Consider the following 13,260-nt stretch of genomic DNA (forward strand, 5'->3'; position numbering starts at 1 on the left):
CCGGCGGTTTCCCAAGGCATAAGGTTGGCCAGGCCTCTCCTGTCAGCTGGAGGCCAGGGAAGGCCCTTGATGCCCTTTACTAAAGATTACTTCCTACCAGACCCAGAACCAGGCCATAGAACATTCCAGCTAACGGTTTCCTCATTTAATTTTACTCCCACGTGATCAATCCCTTTGGCTGGGTTTATTGCCCGAATCCAAAATGGCCGCTGACAAGACCACTCCAGGACTGGGCAATCTGCCTGAATCCAAGATGGCAGTCAACGGAGGGTCGCTAGAGCGGTTCTAGCGGGGCCAGTACGAAAGCAGAGCTCCTATAGGCTGGATGTGGCCCCACCTCGATGCCTGTACTGTTCCTATTGGGCCTATGAAGGTACAGGTCCCCTGTGATTGGTTGTGTCCTTGTCACTCCCCCATCCTTCTCCGCCCCTGGGCCCGGGGAGCTATTTTCCATTCGGTGGGGGTTCTGGCTGGGGTGCGCCGTCCTTGCGAGGCAGCGGGAGCCGGCTGGGCCCGGGAGCAGATGATGCTGGGGCCCCGGGAGGAGCCGGGACGGGGCTGAGATGCGCCGGCCCCGCCGCAGCTGAACGGTAGGAGTCTCCCGGCTGGGGCTCGGGCTCCCCCGCCTGAGGAGCGGGGCACTGGGGGGGGGGCCTGCTCCGCTCCCGGCCGCCGAGAGGCGACCCGCCCCCCGCGGGCTCGCTCGCCTCGGCCTGTCGGAGGCCCGCTCCCCCAAGGGGAGGCGGGGAGCAACCGCGGCTGCCGTCTCCCTTCCGCCCGCGATCAGCGAAAGCCGAGGGGAGCGGGGTGGGGGAAGGATGGGGGCAAAGGGGCTGGAGGGTTGCGTGGGGTCAAGCTCCACTGCCAGGTACAGTGCCCAGCCCCGTCCGTGCGCGGAGGGGTTGCTGCAGGGCGAGCAGATCTGGGGGTGCCCTTAGAGCCCGGCGCTGATGGGAAGGGTACCTGGCTTGCGGCGTCTGCTGGAGGAAGAGGGGCCTGCTGGAAAATTTTATAGTTTAGAGAGTGGCCACTTTTGCGGAGGTGGGCAAACTCGGAATTGACACTTCCACCAAAAAGTCAGAGCAGATCTTCTCCTGTCTTTAACTTTCAAATTAACCCACAAACTAAGTCAGACAAGAATCATATACAGTATGTCAAATTTTAAATGTCTAGGTAGAAAGGGAAAATTGACTTGCTAATACCATATAGTTAGATTTAGCATAATTCAGAAGCTAATACAGGTTATTGATGGTATTTTAGAAATTTTATATACATGTCTGTATGTAATATATACACATATATTAGCTTTGCAAAATTGTGTCTCAGATGTTTACTATCTACTTGCGCGAATGGTTATAATGGGGAAAAAAGATGGTTTACTTGCCCCAGGCATGTGGATGAGAGAAATTTTGAAAAGCTGATTTATGTGTGCATTATTATGAATACTTCCTTGGAATTAAAGAGGTAATGCATAGCTCTGTTTCTGCTGTCACAAGCTTTTGTAATTTAATACTTGCACTGACCCACAATAGCTTGCTCCTATGGTGTACATTTGTATCTGCGATGTCCATATTTATTTCAGGGTTTTGTGTTTCATCTGATCATTTATATATATTCATACCATATAACAGTCAAGGTGTGGGCAGTTTCATCCCATCATTCACTTAACTGCAGAAGGCTGCTCTTTTCATCTGCTCATTGCATTTTTTAATATGATATGTAGCCTTTGAAGGAAATTGTAAACCTATAGATTAAATAACTGTTTTAATGGTAGATGATTTGAATAGAAAGTAACTTATTTAATAGTAATCTTGTATTTATGTAACTTCATTTTAAATATTAATAAATAAGACCCTGAAAAATTGCACAGATGGCTTGGTCTTGTTTTAAGTTGATCCATGGAAGCCAGAAGAATGGTGAGCTAGGGATGTGCTCTGAATAGTGAAAAGAGAAGTGAAAATCCTGTGAGCTTTTTCATGACTTTTGAATGTAATACATAAGGCTAAGAACAAAGTGCCATTTTCTACTTTTAAGGTTTATCACAGTACTGCAAAGCCCATAAAATTTATGTTAATATTCTCTACTGTTCTTGAATTGATATTTAATCATAGTTAAAGACAGCCTTTGTTAATTTCTTCTTTAAAGTTGGCATTTTTAATTTAAACTCTACAAGACAAGTTAACTACATTTCAAGGCACTTCTGTGTATTTCTGACATTCTTCCTATAAAACCCACAGTTACATATAATACAGTATTTCACTAGATTATTGTAAATCGTACATTTCAAATGCTAACAGTTTGTGTGGTGTTTTGTTTTTGTTTTTTTAACTTCACTAATCAGATACATCTTAAGGTTGGAATTCTCTTCTTTTTATGTATTGAGAAACATTTTTCCAATTTGTCTTCAGCCTTTAGGAAAGGAGTGATTCAGATGTCACTATTTCATTGTTTATTTAAATGCTCAAAAATATACTTGGGACCCGAACCTGGAATGAAATCTGCCTGGGCACAGGAATATACTAGCATGAAACTCCTTGCAGGATGAGGTTTTTAAACCATCTCTTAAAATAACCTCAGAACTTGTGTGTGTAGTGTGGGTTTGTTTTTTTTTTTAAATATATCAAGAGGTTTCATAATCAGTACTATGGTTAACACTTTCCTTTCGTATAAAATTAGTTACAGTGAAGTATAAGGACCTTGCATCAAGATATAGTACTTGATCAAGCAAAAAGAGCCTTCTGGCCTTTTTTTATTTTTTTTTTTCTGTCCCTACAATATGTTTTCACACAACCTTGCTCTAGTAACTTACAGCCATCAAAATTTCTGAGTTGAACAACTTCTTGTTAGAAGGATACTCCTGGGGGCATTCTGCGCCTAAAAATTCTGCAAAATTCTGCAAATTTTATTGTCAAAATAACACTATATAATAATACTAGTTTCAATTCTCTTGCAAAAAGGAAAGGATGCATCCGATGAAGTGAGCTGTAGCTCACGAAAGCTTAAGCTCAAATAAATTTGTTAGTCTCGAAGGTGCCACAAGTACTCCTTTTCTTTTTGCAAATACAGACTAACACGGCTACTACTCTGAAATCTGTCAATTATCTTAGTAATTTATTTCAAAATACCAATCGGCAAGTATGTTTGTAACCCCCCCCCACACACACACACACACATACACACCGGAGTAGAGAGTTAAAGAAACCCCTACGACAACCCAGTTCCTGTTTCTCTGCCTCCTCTCACACTGAGCCCAGCGGGGGTAGGGGGACAGACAAAGACACACCTCTCCCCTCCCCCCCAGAGCCCGTCTGTGGGGTCTTCCCAGGCCAGACTCTCACTCCCTATAGGCCAGCTGTGGGCCCCTCTCCCCAGCCCAGACACTCACATTCTCTACCCCCCCAGAGCCCAGGGATCTAGAGGGAGAAACAGCCTCATGATGAGTCCCAAGCTTGCATGGAGTTTCCTTTGCACAGCTGCCTCCTTCCTTCCTTCAGGGCATGCTGGGATATGCAGCTGCTGGGAACCCTCCAGTTTCCTCCACCTCCCCCGACCCTAGTCTGCTATTTGTGCGCTGGCCTCTGCCTGGTCCAGTGGCCCCTAGTGGTGGCCAGCAGCACTGTAGCCCATTTTGGGGTGGGGGGAGGAGGGGCGGAAATTCTGCCTTGCGCAGTGCTGCAGAAATCCCCCAGGAGTGGAAGGAGAAGGGAATGTCCTTTCATAAGTCAGCAGTGGGGAGGGATGTTGGGGATGTGTTGCCATACAATAGCCATATAGTAGATCATATCTACAAAATGCAATCGGTCTTCTCCAGTAGGAGAGACTCCCAAGTTCTCTCCTGAATTTGACTTCTGGCATATTCTGCAGTCCACCAAGATAACTGTCTTAAAGTTTCCCTGATTAAAATTGTTTAAAGGCCCCATAGAAAGAGTGAGTTCTTAAAGTGTGGCTCATCTGATCTCCTGTGACAGTGAATTGTGCAGATGAGGACTTTCCACTGAGAAATGTCCTATTCCTCTCATTTTGAGCCTGAGCTCTTCCAGCTGTAGCATCCATGTTCAAGCCAGGTTTACACTAAAAAGTTAAGTTGATCCAGTTACATTACTTAGCTGTGTGAAAAATGCACACGGCTGAGTGACATACTTAAGCAGACCTAACCCCTGGTGTAGACTGTGCTAATGTCAGTGGAAGAATTCTTCTGTCAACCTAATTAATGCTTCTTGGGGAGGTGGCTTTGGCTGCAGAGAGCTGTTACACTGTGGTGCTGCAGCTGTACCGCTGTAGTGTTTTAAGGGTAGATGTTACTCCTAGTGGAATTCTGCCCCTCAAAATTAAAAATTCTGCAAAATTCTGCATATTTTTAATGTGAAAATAATGCAGTATAATCAAGCTGATTTCAATTATTTTGGTAATTTACTTAAACTACAATACAATGGATGGTGAATTGGAGTGGGGAGCATTGGGGGAAATCACCAAACCCCTTCTGCCTAATAGTGAATGGGAGCTAGGTTTGACCCTTTATTTCTAGTTATTAGTCAACAAATATATGCAGCCATATGCTCAGTGTTACATCATAGGAAAGTGAGGAGCAACTGAGGGCTGGGGACTCAAACTCTCAAATTTATACTGGCTACTGACCGTCTCCAGAAAGGTCAATAGCAAATAGTTCACGGAGCACATTTTGATAGGAAATTTTTTCAATCCAAAAATTTAGACCTGTTCTAATCACTAAAGCACCATAAGCATTACTAAGACCATACTGTCCTTTACGCCGCTCTGGCAATGTAAAGGAGCCTTAACATTTTTACACCTCTTTTATACTCCTGGGGGAATTCACTAAGAACAATGGGAACAATTCACTGAGCAGGCAGGTGGCTACAGTCTCCTCCACCTGAGGGAACAGAGCCTGCCCTGTGCCTACCTCTTCAGAAACACCCCAGAGCCCTGCCTCCTCCATGCCAAGCATGCTGCAATAGTGAGCAAGAGGGACAGAGTGTCTCTCTCTTCTCATCCCCCATGGTGATTTACATTTCTACCAGCTGCTCTGGGTGCCCAAACTGACCTGCTGCACTGCCAGGAAGGGGGTACGTGACCGCTCTTGCGACTTCACTTTGCTTTCCCTTTAGAAGTCATTTTTTCTGCGGGGAAGCACAGAAATCTGCATGGGCCATGAATTCTGTGTACATGCAATGACGCAGAATTCCCACAGAAGTAAGATATAGCCTGAGTAAAGAGTAACAGCCTCCAGGTTAACCAGGCCCTAAGGCCCATTCAGGAGTTTATAGATAAACATCAGGACATTGAAATGAACCCAAAATTTCAGTGGTAACCTAGGTGGGTCTTGATGCAATGGTGTTATGTGCTTTCTGATATCATCAAAGGCTGGAAGGTAGAGTGTTGCATGTCAATCTCTCTGTAGTTTCTGGATGCCTTCTGTGTCAGTCCAAAGCAGAGTGCAAAGAACAGATTCTGGGGTCTAACAGACTGAGCTGCTGAAATTCTGTGACTGTTGGAAAATTATACCCACAATGTTCTATTCCAGCTGAAAAACTGAATTTAAAAAAAGAGGATTTCCCTGAAAACTACCCAGTACCTCTGAGTTTCATTGGACAAATATATTGAAAACATGAGATATGACATCTGTGATCACAAAACCTTTGGAGGCTTTAGTTACTAGGTATTCTAAATTCTTGCTCATCGTAGGTGCCAAAGAAATGTTGATTTGGGGACGGAAACTTAATGGATGCAATGTTACCATGAATAGAAGTATTTATATCACTAAATGTTACAGTAATGCCCAGAGGCCCCACTCATACTAGGCACTGTTCAGACACCTAGAAGGCCTGGCTCCTGCCCCACAGAGCTTACAGTTTAGGAAACAAAGTGACATGAGCAACAACATTTAGGTTCTTTGAAATGAAGGGTAATGGGAGTTGCATACCATTGTTCATTTATCAGAATGTGGCTCAAAGTTTCAGCCATATATCTTTGGCCAAAGTTTCTAAACAAATCTATAAAATTATCCTCAGCTTGCTCCATTATGCTTTGGTATTGCAACACATATACAGTAACAATAGCCTCTCTGGATGAAATGACTTAACTTTCTAGAAGTTGCTGTAATATCACTTCATATAGTCAGTAATGCTGAGTAGAAGTTACTCCTGGGGGAATTCTGCACCACTGTGCAATGCAGAATTTTGCAGAAATTAATGTGCATGTAGAATTTCCACACACCCCCAATTGGCTGCCACTAGGGGCCTCTGGACCCTGCAGAGCCCAGCTCACACATAGAAGACACTGCCCTGGGAATGGGATAGAACTAGAGGATTCCTGGCAGCTGCAGTTCCCCGCATGCCCTAAGGGAAGGAGACAGCAACGCGCAGGAAACTATACAAGCCTGAGATCCAGCATCAGACTGTTTCTCCCTCAGGATCCCTGGGCTCTGAGGGGTAGTGGAGTGGGTATCTGGGCAAGGGGGAGCGTGTGGCTGGGCTCTGGGGGGGGGGGGCAGGTGTCTGAGCTGGGGGGGGCAAAGCTGGGCTCTGTCGGGGAGGGATGGGTGTCTGGGCTGGACTCACCCCACAGTTGGGCTCTGGGGGCAGGGGTACAGGTGTCTGGGCTAAGGGGGAGTGGGTGCTGTTATCTGGGAAAGTAAGGGGGTCTGGGGGGGTGAAGAGGTGTGGTCATCTGGGCTTGGGGGGACCCTGCAGCTAGGCTCTGGGCGGGAGGGGATTTGGGTGTGTTAGCTGGGGGCGGTGGCATGGCTAGGTTCTGGGTGTCTAGCCCCCAGGTTGGGCTCTGCGGGGGGCATGGAGGCAGAGGAACAGGAACTGGGTTGTCATAGGGGTTTCTTTAACTCTCTACTTCTGGGGGAATTCTTGTTCGTCTGTATTGTTACAGACATACTTGCCGACAGGTATTTTGAAATAAGTTACCAAAGTAATTGAAACTGGTGTGATTATGTAGTGGTGTTTTGACAAATACAATTTGCAGACTTTTTAAAATATTGTGTGCTGAATTTTTAATTTTTTGGTGCAGAATGCCCCCCAGGAGTAAGAAGTACAGTTTGCAAAAATTACCAGAAATAAGCTTAGTTCTGTGAAGAACTTACTTTTAATAGCCTCTGGCTGATGAAGCTTTGATAATCAAAATTCCATATTTCAGTTAAACTAACACTTTAAGGGTCAGATTTTGCCACTCTTACACTGAGGAAGATTTTAACACCACAAATAGTACCATTGAAATGCAGTGTATTGAAATCAGTGAGACTTCTTGTGGTGGCAAGGCACTACTCAACATAAGGCTGGCACAAACAGGCCCTAATCAAGCATGTTTAAACATAAATACTAGGCATTTGTTTTTGTTTTTCCTTAAATGTAGGAACTAGGTTTGAGTTCTCCCGCCTCTCTTCTTAGTAGAGGGTGTGTCTATCTCTGTCTGAGACAGACAAACACTATTAACCTGCCTTGAAAACAAAATGAATTTAAAATTGGGGAAAAAACTTTGTGGATTCTGAAATCATAAACTTGGATGGATAGTTGATGCTTCATTTGCATAGCCCCCAACTTAAGTATTGCCAACACTAATGACAGTAGGGCTAAGAGATGTATATAAATATACACGCACACGCTATTTTGGAATTCTTTCGTGAGCACTGTTGTATAAAATATTGATGTAAACAGGTTAGAAATGATCTTTTGCTTGTTTACACTTAAAATTGTGTGCTAGAATATTCATTAAGTGTACATAAACAAGTTCTCAGTATTTTCTAACTGGTCTAAATGTCTTAAATCTGTTTTTGTATTTGTTTGTTTTCAGAATTGCAGTAGTAGTTTAGCCTCTTGGCATATCTTGTAGTGTACAACTGCTTGCCATAGCTTCGTACACCTGATGACATTGGATACGTGACTGTTCCAGTCCCTGGAGGGTTACCTAGGGTTTCACTGTTACAGCCATCAAATGGCTACAAGCACAGCTAAGAAGAGCTGATTGGGGTGGGGGACGGGATTAGGAAGAAACCATTCCCTATTTACAAGTTCCTGCATAACTATTCATTATGGGTATTTTCACCTTCCTCTGAAACGCTGCTGCGTCTCACTTTTGGAAACAGGATGTAGATGACCATTAATCTGGCGAGGTATAGTTGTTGCTATGTTCCTTTAACTCAGGAGTAGTCAATAGGTGGACTGTGGGCCAAATCCAGACTGCCAGATGCTTTTGAACAGACTGCAAAGTCTTTTATTTACTTATCATTATTGCGGTGTGAAAAATGCTTCTCCAGAGTCTGGACCTTGACTGTATCTTGACCAAGAAATTTGGACCTTGACAAAAAATGACTACCCCTGCTTTAACCTGTGAATAGTCCACAGTGTTATAGTTCATTTTTCTGAACTCATACATTCTATTTAGATTTTATGTAAGATTCATATTTTATATATCCCTAGTCAAAAGACTAGGAAAATGAGTATGAGGGTAGTTTACTGTGAATGATGCAATCCTATTAAAAGAAAGCCATAAATCTTGCTACCTCTGTCCATCATGCCCTGGTACTTAGCTACTTAACTAGTTGAAGTCTCTGAAGCTTTTGTCTGTGTCTTAGGGTATGTCTACACTACGAAATTAGGTCGAATTTATAGAAGTCGGTTTTTTAGAAATCGGTTTTATATATTCGAGTGTGTGTGTCCCCACAGAAAATGCTCTAAGTGCATTAACTCGGCGGAGTGCTTCCACAGTACCGAGGCTAGAGTCGACTTCCGGAGTGTTGCACCGTGGGTAGCTATCCCACAGTTCCCGCAGTCTCCGCTGCCCATTGGAATTCTGGGTTGAGATCCCAATGCCTGATGGGGCTAAAACATTGTTGCGGGTGGTTCTGGGTGCATATGATCAGGCCCCCGTTCCCTCCCTCCATGAAAGCAAGGGCAGACAATCGTTTCGCGCCTTTTTTCCTGAGTTACCTGTGTAGACGCCATACCACGGCAAGCATGGAGCCCGCTCAGGTAACCGTCACCGTATGTCTCCTGGGTGCTGGCAGACGCGGTACTGCATTGCTACACAGCAGCATCAACCCATTGCCTTGTGGCAGCAGACAGTACAGTACGACTGGTAGCCGTCATCGTCATGTCCGAGGTGCTCCTGGCTACATCGGTCAGGAGCGCCTGGGCAGACGTGCACAGGAACTAAATTTGGAGTGACTGGACCAGGTCATTCTCTTTAGACCTGCAGTCAGTCCTATTGAACCATCTTATGGTGAGCGGGCAGGCGATACGGATTGCTAGCAGTCCTACTGTATCATCTTCTGCCAGGCAGGCAAGAGATGAGGATGGCTAGCAGTCCTACTGCACCGTCTTCTGCCGAGCAGCCATGAGATGTGGATGGCTTGCAGTCCTTCTGCACCGTCTGCTGCCAGCCAAAGATGTAAAAGATAGATGGAGTGGATCAAAACAAGAAATAGACCAGATTTGTTTTGTACTCATTTGCTTCCCCCTCTTCCCCATCTAGGGAACTCATTCCTCTAGGTCACTCTGTAGTCACTCACAGAGAAGGTGCAGCGAGGTAAATCTAGCCATGTATCAATCAGAGGCCAGACCAACCTGCTTGTTCCAATAAGAACAATTACTTAGGTGCACCATTTCTTATTGGAACCCTCCGTGAAGTCCTGCCTGAAATACTCCTTGATGTAAAGCCACCCCCTTTGTTGATTTTAATTTCCTGTAAGCCAACCCTGTAAGCCATGTCATCAGTCGCCCCTCCCTCCGTAAGAGCAACGGCAGACAATCGTTCCGCACCTTTTTTCTGTGCGGACGCCATACCAAGGCAAGCATGGAGGCTGCTCAGCTCACTTTGGCAATTAAACATTACACGCATTATCCAGCAGTATATGCAGCACCAGAACCTGGCAGAGCGATACCGGGCGAGGAGACGACGTCAGCGTGGTCACGTGAGTGATCAGGACATGGACACAGATTTCTCTGAAAGCATGGGCCCTGCCAATGCATGCATCATGGTGCTAATGGGGCAGGTTCATGCTGTGGAACGCCGATTCTGGGCTCGGGAAACAAGCACAGACTGGTGGGACCGCATAGTGTTGCAGGTCTGGGACAATTCCCAGTGGCTGCAAAACTTTTGCATGCATAAGGGCACTTTCATGGAACTGTGACTTGCTTTCCCCTGTCCTGAAGCGCATGAATTCCAAGATGAGAGCAGCCCTCACAGTTGAGAAGCGAGTGGCGATAGCCCTGTGGAAGTTTGCAACGCCAGACAGTTACCGGTCAGTTGGGAATCAATTTGGAGTGGGCAAATCTACTGTGGGGGCTGCTGTGATGCAAGTAGCCCACGCAATCAAAGATCTGCTGATATCAAGGGTAGTGACCCTGGGAAATGTGCAGGTCATAGTGGATGGCTTTGCTGCAATGGGATTCCCTAACTGTGGTGGGGCCATAGATGGAACCCATATCTCTATCTTGGCACCGGAGCACCAAGCCGGCGAGTACATAAACCGCAAGGGGTACTTTTCAATAGTGCTGCAAGCTCTGGTGGATCACAAGGATGAACCAACGTGGGATGGCCGGGAAAGGTACATGACGCTCGCATCTTCAGGAACTCTGGTCTGTTTCAAAAGCTGCAGGAAGGGACTTTATTCCCAGACCAGAAAATAACTGTTGGGGATGTTGAAATGCCTACAGTTATCCTTGGGGACCCAGCCTACCCCTTAATGCCATGGCTCATGAAGCCGTACGCAGGCAGCCTGGACAGTAGTCAGGAGCTGTTCAACTACAGGCTGAGCAAGTGCAGAATGGTGGTAGAATGTGCATTTGGATGTTTAAAGGCGCGCTGGTGCAGTTTACTGACTCGCTTAGACCTCAGCGAAACCAATATTCCCACTGTTATTACTCTCACAGATATTGTGGAGCACACAGCAAGCAGTAAGGTGGAGACGTTTATGGCGGGGTGGGAGGTTGAGGCAAATCGCCTGGCTGCTGGTTACGCACAGCCAGACACCAGGGCGTTTAGAAGAGCACAGGAGGGCGCGGTACGCATCAGAGAAGCTTTGAAAACCAGTTTCATGACTGGCCAGGCTACGGTATAAAAGTTCTTTGTTTCTCCTTGATGAAACCCCCCGCCCCTTGATTCACTCTACTTTCCTGTAAGCTAACCACCCTCCCCTTCTCCCTTCGATCACCGCTTGCAGAGGCAATAAAGTCATTGTTGCTTCACATTCATGCATTCTTTATTCGTTCATCACACAAATAGGGGGATGACTACCAAGGTAGCCCAGGAGGGGTGGTGGAAGAGGGAAGGAAAATGCCACACAGCACTTTAAAAGTTTACAACTTTAAAATTTATTGAATGCCAGCCTTCTGGGTTTTTTGGGCAATCCTCTGTGGTGGAGTGGCTGGTTGGCCGGAGGCCCCCCCACTGCGTTCTTGGGCGTCTGGGTGTGGAGGCTAAGGAACTTTGGGAGGAGGGCAGTTGGTTACACAGGGGCTGTAGTGGCAGTCTGTGCTCCAGCTGCCTTTCCTGCAGCTGAACCATACACTGGAGCATACTGGTTTGATCCTCCAGCAGCCTCAGCATTGAATCCTGCCTCCTCTCATCATGCTGCTGCCACATTTGAGCTTCAGCCCTCTCTTCAGCCCACCATCTCTCCTCCTGGTCATTTTGTGTTTTCCTGCACTCTGATATTATTTGCCTCCACGCATTCGTCTGTGCTCTGTCAGTGTGGGAGGACAGCATGAGCTCAGAGAACATTTCATCGCGAGTGCGTTTTTTTGTTTTTTTTTCCTAATCTTCACTAGCCTCTGGGAAGGAGAAGATCCTGTGATCATTGAAACACATGCAGCTGGTGGAGGAAAAAAAAGGGACAGCGGTATTTAAAAAGACACATTTTGCTGTTAACATTACGTACATAGCACATGTGCTTTCATTACAAGGTCACATTTTGCCTCCCCCCTCCCTGTGGCTAACAGCGGGGAACATTTCTGTTCAGCCACAGGCAAACAGCCCTGCAGGAACGGGCTCCTCTGAGTGTCCCCTGAAGAAAAGCACCCTATTTCAACTCCAGGTGACCCTGAATGATATCCCTCTCTCCTGAGGATAACACAGAGAGATGAAGAAGGGATGTTGTTTGAACGCCAGCAAACATACACTGCAATGCTTTGTTGTACAATGATTCCCGAGTACGTGTTACTGGCCTGGAGTGGTAAAGTGTCCTACCATGGAGGACGCAATAAGGCTGCCCTCCCTAGAAACCTTTTGCAAAGGCTTTGGGAGTACATCCAGGAGAGCCGCGAATGCCAGGGCAAATTAATCCTTTCACATGCTTGCTTTTAAACCATGTATAGTATTTTAAAAGGTACACTCACTGGAGGTCCCTTCTCTGCCTACCGGGTCCAGGAGGCAGCCTGGGTGGGTTTGGGTGGTACTGGCTCCAGTTCCAGGGTGAGAAACAGTTCCTGGCTGTCGGGAAAACCAGTTTCTCCATTTGCTTGCTGTGAGCTATCTACAACCTCATCATCATCATCCTCTTCTTCATCCCCAAAACCTGCTTCCGTGTTGCCTCCATCTCCATTGCAGGAGTCAAACAACATGGCTGGGGTAGTGGTGGCTGAACCCCCTAAAATGGCATGCAGCTCATCATAGAAGTGGCATGTTTGGGGCTCTGACCTGGAGCGGCCGTTCGCCTCTCTGGTTTTCTGGTAGGCTTGCCTCAGCTCCTTCAGTTTCACGCGGCACTGCTTCGGGTCCCTGTTCTGGCCTCTGTCCTTCATGCCCTGGGAGATTTTGACAAAGGTTTTGGCATTTCGAAAACTAGAACGGAGTTCTGATAGCACGGATTCCTCTCCCCAAACAGCGATCAGATCCTGTATCTCCTGTTCAGTCCATGCTGGAGCTCTTTTGCGATTCTGGGACTCCATCATGGTCACCTCTGCTGATGAGCTCTGCATGGTCACCTGCAGCTTGTCATGCTGGCCAAACAGGAAATGAGATTCAAAAGTTTGCGGTTCTCTTCCTGTCTACCTGGCCAGTGCATCTGAGTTGAGAGTGCTGTCCAGAGCAGTCACAATGGAGCACTCTGGGATAGCTTCCGGAGGCCAATACCGTCGAATTGTGTCCACAGTACCCCAAATTCGACCCGGCAAGGCCGATTTAAGCACTAATCCACTTGTCAGGGGTGGAGTAAGGAAATCGATTTTAAGAGCCCTTTAAGTCGAAATAAAGGGCTTCATCGTGTGGACGGGTGCAGGTTTACATCAATTTAACGCT

At 46.4% G+C, this 13,260-nt stretch overlaps 1 protein-coding gene across 2 annotated transcripts in view; it reads left to right on the forward strand.

Annotated features, from left to right (window-relative positions):
- Positions 1 to 437: 437 nt before the first annotated feature.
- Positions 438 to 13,260, forward strand: part of SOCS5 (suppressor of cytokine signaling 5) — a 47,952-nt gene continuing 35,129 nt past the window's right edge. For both annotated transcript variants that reach the window (XM_073339136.1, XM_073339135.1), the window contains exon 1: positions 438 to 590. The gene's annotated coding sequence lies outside the window, so the exon portion shown is untranslated. The remainder of the gene's footprint in view (positions 591 to 13,260) is intronic.

This window comes from Lepidochelys kempii, chromosome 3 (assembly GCF_965140265.1).
Source record: "Lepidochelys kempii isolate rLepKem1 chromosome 3, rLepKem1.hap2, whole genome shotgun sequence".
NCBI lineage: Eukaryota > Metazoa > Chordata > Testudines > Cheloniidae > Lepidochelys > Lepidochelys kempii.